The following is a 14,880-nucleotide window of genomic DNA, read 5'->3' as shown; positions in this document are numbered from 1 at the left end:
ATGAGCCAGGGATGGCTTAGGAGTTACAGTGCCTTTGCTGCACAAGTGTGAGTCACAGTTTGGTTCCCCAGACCCCACAGAACTCTCAGGAGGATATGGCAGCCGGCCTACCATCCCAACCTCAGAGATGTCAACAGGAAATCTTTGGAGCAAGCTGACTCAAGGAGACTAGCTAGATGGGCAAGTTCTGGATTTGACTGAGAGATCCCACCTCAAAGAATAAAGTAAAGGAGCGATTTGGGAAGATTTTAAATATCAACTTTGGACCTCAACACATGTGTACACTGCCACACGTGCCCATGCACATACTCACAGACATATTTTTAAAAAGAAAGAAAGAAAGAAATCATTCAGGGTAAAAATGTAGAGGCTCAAAGGAATTAATGAGATGGCTGGAGAGAGCGCACAGTTAAGAGCACTGGCTGGATTCAGTTCCCAGCCTCCACGTGGCAGCTCCCAACTCTCCAGTCTGTAACTCCAGTTCCAGAGGATCTGATGCTCTCTCCTGGCTGCCAAGGGCAGCAGGCACAACATACATGGTGCAGAGACAAAGACACAGCCAAAGCACCCATATACATAAAAAAAAATAATATTTACAAAATAGTTTTTAATTAGTTAGGGCTTGAAACTTGGCTTAACAACTAAAGAAAGGCACTCACTGCCAAGCCTGAATTGAGTCTCTTAGAATTTCCCAAGTGGTCCTCTGACCTCCACTTGTTTATCCTGATTCATGTACCTACAAACTCATACACACACACACACACACACACACACACACACACACACACACACATATATACATACACACACATACATTCATAATACATACATAGAATTTTTTAATGTAAAAAAAGTAACTTTAAAAAGTTAATGAAAAGTGATTTCGGACTGCTACATCAGAACGTCCACTTCTAAAGTAAAATGAAGTTACCACGGTGACTCAGCTCAATCAGGGCAAATGGTTCTTCCCTCTCAGAAGCCTCCCTCACCCACCTGCTCAACCAAGGCAGCGACCTTTTCCTCCTGCCCCAGTCCACCAAACAAACTCAGCCCCATACTGGAGAGTCAGGACAGGGAGCCCTGTTTGACAGCAGCCAGGCTTCAGAGCTCTGTCAACCCAGCCCAGAACATTCTACCCTGTGAGTCTTGGCGTCACTGGATGACCAACAACCCTCTCACAACCATCTGCCACTGTTGTTGAACCGGGGTTGTAACGGGGCCCTCCCACTGCACGCTGCCATTGTAATTAGCACATTTAGTCTCCGTGCATGTATGTTACGGGTGCCTCACATGTAAACTAAGTGAGAGCCAAGGCTATAAAATATCAGCTGCTGCCTGGAAGAGAGTCAGAGTGGTTTCTGAAGTCAAAGACATCCTAATAACTGAGCTCCACAGCAGAACCTGGTTCTCTTGCCCACCCCCCTCCATACTCAAGTAACTCGATATCATACATACCTCCAAGTATAAACCATAAATGAATTATTGGAAAAGGAGAATGAAGGTCTGAATGATTTTAATCACATTTTTATTCCTAAGAAGGCTTAGCTGGGCCATCTCCAGCTGATCTACATATCCCCAGAACATTTGGAAACATTTGGAAAATCCTGGTATGTAAAACAAGCCTTTCCATGCAGTGACTGCCTTGGACTCTGGGTGTTGTTTTTGTTTATTTAGGCAAATGGGTGCTGACTACTAAATCCTAGAGAGAAACCCATTAGGTAGGATTTCCTACAGTGTGCTGTCACATGTCGAATGAAGCAGAATTAACAAGTCCTCACTGGAAAGAAGCCAGCTAACATGGAAGGAAATTTGCAGTTATGCTTTCCCGGGTTCTGCCCTCTGGCTTATCATCCACACCCAAACAGGGAGGTTTTTGTTGTAGCCCAGCTTGGCCTAGAACTGAGATTCCAGGGGTGAACTACCATGGCTAGCTTCTCCTTAGTTTTTCAAAGCTGCTGTTCTCCTGCCCAAACACTTCCGCTTCCTTGAAGAATGAGCATGTGTGAGCGTGTATTCGTAGGGGGTTGATGTTTGTCATGCATGCTTCGGTCTCCTGCTGCTCACCACGGTAGCCATCCATGGTTTACTTTCTCTGTACTCTAGTACCTACCATAGAGCCTGCTCCTGTTTGCTTCCTGCTGCTGTGATAAACACCATGACCAAAGACCCCATGGGTTCCAGTCCAACACCTAGGCAAGGCAGGAAGAAAGTCAAAGCAGAAACTGAATCAGAAACCACAGAGCAAACTCTTATTTCCTGGCTTTCTATGGAAGAACACTTTCTCTCCTTTGGCTTGCTCAGCTACTTTCTTATACAGCTAGGCTCGCCTGCCTAGAGATGACACCACCCACAGTGGGCAGAGTCCTCCTACACCAATAACAGTTGGAGAATACGCTGACTTTCTAGGCATTGTTTCAGGCAGTAGTTGATACATTCATAGTTTTGTAATTTAGTTACCTATCAATTAAGAACACTCTGGTGGAGGCATTTCCTCAGTTGAGGTTCCCTCCAGTCTGTGTGAAGCTGACGAAAACTAACCAGCGCAGAGACCAACACAGAATTAATGTTGATCAAACATTTATGTTGAGCTATAAACTGAACCTTATTCTAAACTGAAGTTCCTCCCGGACCCCCAAACAGAAAAAAAAAGAAAGAAAGAAAAAGGGGCTTCATCTGTGTTAAAGATTCTACAAAGCTGATTGGCTGGTTATAATAACAATTGTAAGTTTTGTGGCTGTGGGAAGCTGGCATGTTACAAGTTTGGAACCAAATTATTTTGAAGTATCTTTAGCACTCTTAATAGCCATCCATTGTTCCCCTCTGTGTTTAACCTAGAATCTATCAGTGTGGCTACTGGGCAAATCCTTTGGGAATGCACCACATACCTTTACCTTCCACAACCCAAAGGCCAAGAGCATCGCCAGCTTACATCCAAGAGCATCACCAGCTTACATCCAAGGGCATCACTAGCTTACATCCAAGGGAATTGCCAGCTTACATCTAAGAGCATCACCAGCTTACATCCAAGGCTCTGAACAGAGAATTCTCCACTTCACTGCAAACACCTATTTGACTATCAGTGTGTTTTTACTCAATATATTTTTTTCTTTGTACTGTTGCTATAAAAACTTCGTGAAATAGTCACCACATTGGGCATGGTATTTGGGGTAACCCTTAATCTATGTTCCTAAGCACGGTCACTTTCATTTAAATATAGAATAAACTGTCTCTTACTGTCTTTGAGGCAAGAGGTATGTGAGTTGACGTTATTAAATAAGAAGCCTGAATCATAAGTGTGTGTGTGTGTGTGCATGTGTGCTTGTGTGTGTGTGTGTGTGTGTGTGTGTGTGTGTGTGTAAAACACACATATATCTTCTGTTAGCTTCTTGCTTTTTACAACATAAAACATAGACTTGTCAATGTGATGTAGGGTTCTTTTCAGAATCTGATTCCAATCTTTTCCTCTGGTGATATCTCGGCCCTCCATCCCCACACCATGTCTGGGCTCGGCTTCTCCAGTGTCCAGGCAAAGATGAGCTTTCTGCCTGGGCACATTCCCCAGGCCAGAACAGGAACTCAGTTAAATATTTGTGGAATGCCTGGTTAGAGTAGAGAAGGGAATTCAGGCTTGCAAGTGTTTTTCTGGAGACTAGAGCGTGGGTGTGGATAATTTTACATATTGACATGATGAGAGGGATGGATTTCACTACGTGAGGTAAAGAATTGGAAAGTTGGTCCCAAGATTACCGTAAGGACAGAACAGGACTCACTTTACAAAGGTATGCATCGTTCCTCACGAGGAACTTCCTTTAGCGCCAATGAGTCTGTATGGAGTCGCCACCATTGCACCCTACTCCCCACATTTGCGATCCCCACTGATCCGAAAGGCTCGGGCTTCATTGATTCTACTGTTGAAGATCTGTGTGGCTAGGGTCAAAGGTAGATCTCCTACCTTCCCACCTACAGTAGTGTCTGCAGCTCAGCCCTGCCCAAATGCTGGAATCAGCCTAGGCACCAAGATGGGTCAGAAAGCCACCGCGCAGCAGACAGACAGATGAGATGCTGGGAAACCCCCCTCCCAAGAATGGCGAAGGTAATCAGAAGGCAGTACTTGCAGAGTCTTGCAGATAATGCTTCAAGCCTTTGCATAGCAACCTCATCAAGGAGAGACGCCCTGATGTCCGAGTGACTTGCTGAGAATATCCAGCAAATTGGAGGAAAGGTCATTTCCCTTGGCCAGTTTGGCGCCTAGTCTTCCAAACAATCTTTCTGGGCATTAAAACTTTTCTCATAGAAATGTGAAGCAGGATACTTTCTACTTGAAGGATATCTCCATTTTTGCGGCACCCATGCCTTATATCCTTCATGAAAAGGCTACAATGAACCCATCTTTATTGCTAGGTAGTACTAGCCCAATGACATTGGTAGCCCCAAAGGAATGGCCTCTTCTTGTAACAGAGATCCTGCAATGCTCCCGTGGAGAAAGTAGTGAAACTAAGACCCAAATAAGAGCTGGATACAGATGCAGTCCAGATTTCCTTTGAAGCAGATTGCAATTCTCTTTCCAGATGTGTTCAAAAATTGTATGAGTGGGCAGGATTATTCTAAACACTTCTGCAGGACCATTTTTAGTTCAATGATAAATCTGAAACCCAGGGGGCTGGTGTGACTTCTCTGGGCAAAGCTCTGACTAGAACTCAGAAGCCTATGACTACTGTCGCGATAAGAGGAGGAAGAGCAGAGCATACGGTCTCTGGTGCCATGCCGACCTGCATCCCGACTCAGCAGTTTACCTAAGCTGTGTGACCCCAGGTAGCTCCAAAGTCTCCTGTCTTTACATCTGTAAAACAGAAGTGATTGGTCCTCCCTCAGGGATACTGAAGTGCTTAAGTGAATGGCTACATGATGAATGCTCACACCACTATCTGCGACTTAGATGTAATTCTATTGCCCTTCATTTGACTCAGGAGCATACCAGAAAAAAAATCTCAGTGTGGAAGAGGGGACCCCTGAAATTCACACGTACTTACTCTCTCTTGGCTACCTCGTGATCCTGGATGCTGGATGCTGGTACTGCGGACCAAGTCAGAGTTCTCCAGAGAACCGTGTTGGACTGGGCCTCACCTTTCCTGGATCCTGTAACCAACTCCCTTTGCTTGTTGTAAGTTAACTCAAAATAAACTCCTTTTGACTATCAGATAAACTACGTGGAATTGCCTCATTAGTTGCTACTATACACAGATCTAGAAAACAAGCTCTCCATACACAGCCTTCACCCCAGTCCCCTTATAACCCCATCATCCTTTAAGGCAGCTACAATGCCTGGTGCCTAGCATTCAGCAACCAGAGACAAATGTTTCCTTGTGACAACCCTTTGAAACTGTGGTTCCACTATATGTCTTCTCAGGAAATGTGTTCCTGGTCATGTACTATGTTCTCTTTTGTGTGAATTTTGAGGAATTCTACAGTGAGGGGGCCTGGTTGTTCCCCATTACCACCCCACACAGGTCCATTCCCCTCACCCCCAGGGTGTGACCTCCAAAACTGGAGTTCATTTGGAAGCCCTGATCATATATATGTTGGGTATGGGAAGGAAATAGAGAGCTATTCTCAGAGCTTGTAAACAATGTCAAGTGTGTGGGACCCCCAGAGCCCAAACCGGCACACATATACTCAGACAGCACTCTGAGGAGATGAAAATCCCTGCAGCAGCCTCGAGGAGGAAGCTTCTAGATATTCCTAACTTTGTACATGAGGAGAGTGGGAGTGGAGCTGATAGAAATTTGAGAGACATTAAAGAGTAATTGAAAAAACTGAAAGGAGATTAGGAGGTAAAAAGAACAAAACTCTTTGTATGTCCATGTGCCAAGGAGGAGGTGAGGAGTGAAAGAGGTCTGTCCCGGTAGCCAAGAAGCCATGAGGGCCAAATGCTTGGCTTGAATTAGCAGAATCTGCTCCCTGTCTGCAGCAGAGCTTGGCAGTGAGTCAGCAAATTAGCAACAGAATTTCTTCTTTAGGAGCCACAGACAGTTCATTTACATATGCCGTGCACACGCCTGCACACACTCGCGTGCTTGCACACACACACACACACACACACACACACACACACACACACACAGAGTGTCTGGTAGATACAGCCTTCATTGTGTGACATTTCTCTTCATATTTCCAAAATGATGTGTATCGTTAAGAATTTTCTAGACCTATTTGCCAAGCAATCTGAAGGTCTCTGTTAAAAGCATAGTTTTGGAAATTTTTAGAAGAGATCATGTCTTCTAACAATTTCTCCCAGCCCCTCCTTTTGTTAAAGGCAGAACAAAAACAAGAATATAACCCAAATGTTCTGTCTGGGTTATGAGATTACAAAATAATGTTTTCCCTTTCCTTTTCTTTCTTCTTCTATGGTTGCATTTTCTAATTTTTCTTCAACACCCATGTATTCTTTTTCTAATATTGAAAATGCCATAAGGCAAGATAATATAAAGTGTGCAATGCCAAAGGTTGCATTTGAGCAGCATGGCTGTTTAGTGATGTTCAATGAACCAAAAAGACCAACTGCAGTATCTCTGGGAAAGGGCAAGGCCACAGAAGAGAAAGGGATTACAAACAGAGGAGTCCCACGGATGCTTTCAAGCAAATGCTAGAACCTGATAGTAACTGTGCTGAGCAGGACGTGCCTCAGAGACATCAGTAACTCTCAGGCAGCGAGCAGCAGGTCCCAGGCTGGTCCTTCGCTACTCAACCAGAACCTCCCCTCTGGCAAATCCCACTCCTGGTGTCCACGCTGCACCTGAGGCTAATGGATAATTGCGTGTGGACAGGGGACAGGAGCCATGTCTTCTAAGCCTGTCCTACTTGGATAATGTCGTTTTTTCCAAACCAAAGGCCATTGCATTCCAAGTATCCACCAGACCACCAAACGACTGCCTCCCACACAGCCTCAGTGTTCCCTTCAGATGCTCACTTTGATTCCATGGAAGTTTCCTCACCTCCACTGGTGCTTTTGGTAACTGGAGAACCCACAGCAGAAACCCTGACCCTTTCCTTTTTAAAGTGTGTTGTGGACGCTGGACAGATGGTGTGGCTGTTGAGGGCTGCTCCCTCAGAGAACTTGAGTTCCATTCCCAGCAATTATATCAGGTGGCTCACAACCACCTGTAATTCCAGCTCCACGGGATCTGACACCCTCTTCTGGTCTTCACAGACACCCATGTCCTTCCCACACACACAATAAAAAATAAAGTCTTTTAAAAAATTAATTATGCAGCTGAGTAGTGGTGCTGCAGGCCTTTAATCCCAGCACTCAGAAGGCAGAGGCAGGCGAATCACTGAGTTCAAGGACAACCTGGTCTACAGAGTGAGTTCCAGGACAGCTAGGGCTACACAGAGAAACCCTGTCTGGAAAAACAAAAATAAAATAATAATAATAATAATAATAATAATAATAATGCTTTTACTTTTTATTTGATTTTAAATTAGTTTTAAACTAACAGATTTCTATTGTCATTTTTATGCATAATTCATTTTTAGATTAACTCTCCCCACCCTGTTCTCCTTCCCCTCCGTGCTCTTTCTTCCCCTAAATATTATTATTGCTAGACACACATTTCTCAGGGTGGGTGCTGTCTACTGGTGCTAAATTCAGAGTCATGAGTTTCCCAAAACTCCAGGTGTTGTACACAGACTAGGCTTCATACCAGGGTCCATTGTCATGTCATAGTTCTTTGTGTACAAGAGGTGACCATCATCAACCCCATGTTTCGGTCATTCCATGCCTCTTCCCAAAGCCCAGGCTTGCTCCCAGGTTCCCTAGGCAGCAAAAGAAGGCTTGATCCTGCAGGGGGAAATGGAGGCTGAGTAGGGGATAATTGAACTGAGAAAACAATGGGCAGATTTGAGTACACATCCAGCGTCATGTGTCAGGAGTCATGGACACGTAGAACCAAGAGTAGGACAGTGCAAAGGTTTGCCTGTGGCAACCTATCTCTTAGAGGCTCTCTGTCTGAGCCATCCAGCTGGCATTTAGGCTCCTTTCCTCACCTGCAAGAACATCTGTTTGGATCCTCTACTTGCATTCAAGTTCATCTACACCCCTTGCTGTCTCCACAGGGCTTGTAGCCATTTGCTTGAACTCAGCCCTGAAGTGAGTTCAATTCAGCTGGCAACATCTTTGAACCACAATAACAGCCTGGGTCTTGCATCCTGAATTTTACCTCATATTCCTAACTTACAGCTCCATTATGGAAGACAACAAGGTGAGAAATGGGCAAACAATGCTTGGCCTTGAGCTCCAAGTCATCTTTGTGAACATCTGGCCTCTTATCCCCATAATGGAGCAAAAAGGCTTTCCTCATCTCACAGCTATAATGTGATATAAATGAGGTAACGGATGCAAGCAAAGTTCTTGTCACATGGCTAGTCCCCAGCAGATTTTTGCCATGGATGGATATTCCCAACTTTGGCCAGCACAGGACTGGGATGGCCACACCGAAGTGGTTCTCAGCCAGAGGTGATTTCGCTAGTTGCATTAACAGAGAGATGGGGGTAGAGATTCTTAAGCGCCAGTGGGCAGGAGGCCAAAGATACTGTTGACTTCCTGTGATGTACAACATAGTCCTCTGTAAGCAAAAATCATCCCATTCAAAACATCAATCATGCAAAGACTCAGAAACTGTGCCTGCTCATAGCTGCCCACCTGGATTCCTTCAGCCCTGCTGTTAATGTGCCTCGTGAGCTATGGTGACTGTGGCTGGTCTCTGTGCCTGACCCCTCTTAAAACTGGCCTGTCCACTGCTTCCTGATCTCCCCAGAGCTCAACTGTTGGATTCTTTGTAAAATGGCCAACAGGTTTCATTGCTTTGACCCAAGGCCGTCCCAGCAGGAGACAGGTAAAACAGCCAAGCTTTCTCGCTGACCAGGAACAGGCAAGAAACTGGTTCCTGCAGGGACCTGGCTAAGAGCCACATGAAAGCAGGCACAGCCCGGAGCATTCCACCCAAACTGGCCTCACACCAGGCCCAGCCAGTGAGTCACCACCACATGCTGCTGCCTCTCGCCCGTGACCTTTCTTTATCCCTTCATTAGCTGTAAATCTTTAGGAGTGAAACAGCAGAGAACAGACTGGGAAGGCCCTGGCAGACTAACACCCCAGGCAAATGCCCAAATCAAAATTCAGAGCTAAAAACTGGGGCTCTGAATGAGTGCCAATCATGGCCAACTAGGCTCTTCAGAGCCATCTCTGCAAACCAGAGGTGTGGACAAACGGAGCTTGTCTCTCGGCATGGTTTAAACCATGTGGCAAGCGTGGAGCATCCTTCAGGAGAAGGAACAGATGTGTTTAGCAATACCCAGATGGTAAGGGGACAAGTTGAAAGACCTGTGTAACCAGGGCCATTGATTCATGGTCACACCAAGCCACACTGTACCCCTAAAGAAAGCACCCTTGCATAGCTACCTCCTCTCACATCAAACGGAATTTTGAAGTCTCCCCATGCAGCAACAAGAGAAATAATTAGCACAGGTTAGTAGGCCACGCTTCGGCACAAAAGAAAACAGTAGTGGTCCTCTGCTTTGTTTGTTTTTTTCTCTGTCTTTTGGGGAAAGACGAGTGGAGAGGGCAGCTGCCTTCCCTGGGGTATTTTACCCAACCTGCCCTCACCCGAGTTGGCCTTCTCCATATGCAGTCTTCAAAGCAGCTGCCTTGGAGGCAGCCACGGAGATTGGAGATAGAAGATTCTAGGGCTATCCCAAGGACCCACGACTCGGCCTTTCTGTGGCTGAGGCTTTAGGCAGCCTTGTAAACCCCCTCTAGCTGAACAAAGCACAGGGTGGCCCAGGGGCCGCCTGGTCCCAGGCCAGATCTTTGGCCTGCTGTTTTTCCTCTCTTGGCGATGTTACCCCATCATACGCAGGTGGAGTTTCTGGACAAGACAGGACAGATCCGATGACTCATCTGAACAAGGCTGTCCACCAGCACAGTTCTGCTGACAGCCACAAGTTGCCGTTTGTCCTGGGTTTGGCAATACCTGGTAGCATTCCTAAAGTGAGGGAGGCTGAAGGTTTTCCTGTGCTTCGGGGCCTGTTGCCCTGCTCAAGATCTCATCTCCCTGCCTCGCTATGAAGAACCAAGTCATACGTGAGCAGACCTGGCTGTGAATGGATCCATCTTCCTCCACCACTTTTGATCTCCCTCCACAACTGTTCTGAGTGCTCAGTACAGGTCCCAAGTGTTCGTATGCTGTGCTTTAAGTTGTCTTGTGAAAAACTAGTTCCATTTGCTAGATGAGCCTCCAGGGTGACCTTCAAATAATAGCACTGATGCTTGGGGAGGCTCCCCTCCAAACCCGAGGCCTGAGCAGCTGGCCGCACTGCCTGCTTCTGTCTCTGAAACCCTACCATTCTTTGGTTTGCCTCTTGGTGTATATTCATAGTCACGGTATGGGATCATATAAAGACATTTCCATGTAAGTATATGAGGTACTTAAAGCACATCTGCCCTCATGTCACATCACCCCCACCCCCATTTAGTCTCCTTGGACAGATTCCCTGGACAGCTTTATTTCTACTTTCATGTCATACGTACATACATGATTTTGTGTATCTCATATATTTGGTGGAGATTTTTGCATATGAAATCTGGGAACCACAAATGAGTGAAAATGTTCTATTTGTCTTTCAGAGACTGACTTATTCACCAGTCTCTCTCCAGTTGCATCCATTTTCCTGGAGACAATGTAACTTTGTCCTCCCTGTGGCTGAAAGAGTAACACCATCATTCTGAGTAACTAGTCACTGAGTAGAGCTGTCTAATGACAAAATCCTTGGTGAGATAGACGAGTCAGCCCTTAAAAACAGTTGATGTTCTCCCAGAGGACTGAGTTCAGTTCCCAACATACACATGGATCAGATCATAACCCCTTGTAACTCTAGCTCCAGGGAATCTGAGACCCTTTTCTGGCCTCCACCCAAACAAACATGGCATTCATTTGTACAGACGCACACATACACATAAATAAAAATAATTTTAAAAATAAATTTTAAAACTAAAATAAAATCTTCTCAGCATCGTTTTATTATTGTTTGGTTCTCTCTTTGGTTGTTTGGCTGGTAGGTTGGTTGTTTTGGTTAGCTGGTTTCAAGAGAAGATCTCACTCTGCAGTCCAGGTTGGCCTGGAATTCATGGTGATCCTCCTGCCTCAGCATCCACAGAGTTGAGATTATAAATGAGAGTCACCTGGCTTCTAACCACCGTTAGTAAGCATACACCTGCAAAGGACTCAATACAGACTTATTTTATGAACACAAGGTCATCGAGTTCACCAGGGTCATGTGACTTTGTGAACTCAGAACAGAAGGTCACATGTCTGAAGCACTAGCTGCTACAAAGAGCTGCCCCAAGGATGTAAGTATTCTGACTTGATTGGTCCTCCCAAACACCTCTGAGGTAGGTACACCTTTGCTTCCTCTTCATAGGTAAGAAAATCAGCACAGGGATATTGGCTTAGACATCTAAAGCCACACAGCTTGTCAATAAGCTGGGAAGCAGAGCCAGAGACTAAGGCTCCAAAGCCAATACTCTAAGTAGCCCTCCCTCTCCACAGTAACTCAGTATAAACACAAGAAGCACAACTGTAAACTGAGGAAGGAGGAAGATGGCTTCTTCCTAAAGATGGCTTAAGGCCTTGAAGAATAGGAATTCTTTTGCACTGTGGATTCCAAAGTGCTACTGAAAACTGAGGCCCATAGTAGTGTGGTCCTCTGCAAAATGCTGCACCTAGGACCAGGAAGGAGCTTGTTTGGATCCTAATAGCCCAAATTAAAGCTGAAACCAAGTTGGAAAATATTGAAAGTAAACTATACTGACACTGTTAGCCTAAAAGTTGGCTTGCAACTCTTAGAATGACTAAAAACTTTCTATTTAATGGTCATTTGTATAATAAGTGTTAAAACATACAAATTTATAATTTCTAACTTAGTTCTGGAAAAGAGCTGTGTTGGACTGGGTGATGCACAGAGATGGTGCCATCATGTTGCCCTTTCTGACTGGGGACCATGACATAATCTTCAGACAAGACCTTTGCGTTAAAGTTGCAGTCCAACAACCTTACTCCCGCTTGAAGTGAATTCCAGCTGTTTGTAACAGAACACAACATCCCAAATATTCCCCGGCCGGCGACAGCAATGTCCATCTAGTCGGCCTGTCTCAGAGCCAGCACCCTATCTCTTCACTGTGTGTTCTACCGACTGTGTTTGCCCCTTCTCTTGTTACTCTGGACAAATGCTTGACAAGAAATAACCAAAGGGTAGAGGAACTTATTTTAGTTCAGCATTTATGGGACCAGAGTCCACCATGGCAGGGAAGACTTAGCAGTGGGGAGCATGAGGCAGCTGATCACATTGTGGCTGCAGTCACAAAGAAGGTGTTAGTACCCAAATGGGTCCCTCTTTTTCCTTTTTATTCAGTCTGGGGTCCCAGTCCTTGACAGAAAGCTACCTGCATTCAGGGTGGGTCTTCCCTCTTTGGTTAATCCTCTCTAGAAACACCCTCAAAGACACACCCAGAAGCCTATCTCCTAGGTGACTCCAAATGTAGTCAAGCTATCAGTGAAGAAGTACATCTGTACAGCCTGCCATGAAGCTCAGAAACCAGAACACTTCTCTACTAACTCCAAAGATAAAGTTTGTCTCCAACTGTGTATGAAATCCTCCAAATTATTCGTCAACTCAGAAGAACATTCCAGGGATGCTACTGTGGTCTGTTATTAATTGTAGAATGCAAAGACCAAATGCCAAGACCGTATTTGGCCAGAACATGCTTTGTAAATTTTATGAGGCAGTGTGATCAAACTAAAATCTAGACAATACAACCCAGACAACGAACAAAGTTCCTCTTTTGCATGAACGTCAGCTCCAAGGTTTCCTACTCCCTAGCTCTCCTAGGTCAAGTTGATCACACCCTCGCCTACATTCCCACAGAATCTTGTTTATATTCCAGTCACAGCACTGAATATGATGTGCTCTAATTATCCTTTTTACACATGTGTTTCTTGGGGAGAGACCAGTGTCTTAACATTGTAATGTCCTTGGTATTGAACACAACTCACAAACCGTTACATTCAGTAAGTATTCACCAAAGAAAAGAACCAAAGTACAATGAGGGTGAACCTCTAAGTTCATTTCAAATGCTCCTGTTAGTTAGCTCTTGCACTAGGTCAATATTTCTGTGTCCATCTCCTGACCCAGTCTATCATTGTATCTGGTCCTCTTCAAATATGATCTTTATACTGCAAACTAACCAAGGACCCCAAATTGATGTGACATGTATAAACATATGGTTTGGAAAGAACATGGCATACTATTTACTGCATTTTGTGGAGCAAGAAAATAACTAGCCAATAAATGAATGCCTCTATTTCTGTTAGGAAATTGAGTATAATGAGTTTGGGATTTTTCCATTCTCCTCACTCTACCAGAGCAGGAACAACCAATGTGCCAGTCCCACACCATCCACAGAAACCAAATGGATCTTTTGCTGCTGTGCCTGGTCCCCTAATTTGTACCCAGTACCCCCAGCCTCATCCAACACAGGGGCACTGTGACTCTACTTGCAGATGACAGACACCAAGAAGTTCCCGTCCCAGAGCAAAGGAGGCCTGGGCAGAAGAGACAAGAGTGAAGTTCTGTGACCTTTGCTTCAACGGCTTCCTCCAGATCCCACACACTGAACATGCTTAGAGGCAAAGCCATGCCCCAGATTCTCTTCCACCATCTATTAATCAGCCTTTATTTCCTAGATGACGGAGAAGATTTATTAACCTGTGGAGATTCTCCAACCCCCTCAGAAAAAGAATCGTCTTTGTCAGCTCACTTCATAAATCTTGTCTGACATGGAATCAGAGAATGGAGAGTAAGAAAGAAATCCAAGGAGGCGTGAGAAAGTGGAGAGAGTCTAATCGCAGAGGCCTGGTGGCCTACGTCACTAAGAGCTGGGAGTCGGGGTGGAGTGGGGAGGAGGCTGGTTGTCAGCAAGAAAGTTGGGAAATGGTGAGTGCAAGGGAATTAAAAAGGAGAAATAGGATTTTACGATGTGTGGCTGGCAAAGAGTAAATCCCCCTCTAATGCACTTTGAGAGACTCGTATAGGTTGAAATAACTTTTGGATTCTTTTTGTTTTAGCCCGGGCTCGTCTACAAGGCATTCTCTGCAGTGATTGGACAGTTTGGGCTGTCAGTATGTTTAGAATTACACCTCCCTCTAGCTAATTCGGTAACACCTTTCCAGCCTGGGAAACCTGTCTATGGTGAGAAGCACTTTACCACACCCTTCTAACGTAATCTATAAGAAACCAACTCAGACTCACAGAGGATAATCAGACTCAGTTTCAAGGACTACGTAAAACTAACTTGTATGGGATGAGCCTACTATTGCCCAGACATTGTGAAAACTGCTTTAAATCTGTGTGCTCACTTACTTAGTAACAAATGCATTTTTATTTCATTCTGTCTTATTTCAAGAAGGATTAAGATCTATAGAATAATAATACATAATAACATCATTGAAAAGTGAGAGCAGGTTTTTGAAATGGCAAACATGTACCAGAGCCATGCATGTAGTCAAAAAACACCTTCTAATGATGTGCAGAGTTGATGCTGAAGGACCACACACTTGGCGCCAGGCTTTCTGGCAGCTGGTTTAAAGAAGGGAAATGGTCCATTGTAGCAATCACCAGGTCCCTGTGATGAAAGTGCGGGGAGAGACATGACTGTCTTCTGGTCTGATGGCCAAAGGAGAAGAGGATGCAGGGACAACTCACCACAGCATCCCATAACAGTTCCAAACGCAAACTTCACCTGCTGTTGCTTATAATGACCGATGTTGA

Source organism: Peromyscus maniculatus, chromosome 6 (genome assembly GCF_049852395.1).
Source record: "Peromyscus maniculatus bairdii isolate BWxNUB_F1_BW_parent chromosome 6, HU_Pman_BW_mat_3.1, whole genome shotgun sequence".
In the NCBI taxonomy this organism is placed as follows: Eukaryota; Metazoa; Chordata; class Mammalia; order Rodentia; family Cricetidae; genus Peromyscus; species Peromyscus maniculatus.
Note: the sequence above shows the minus strand (reverse complement) of the source record.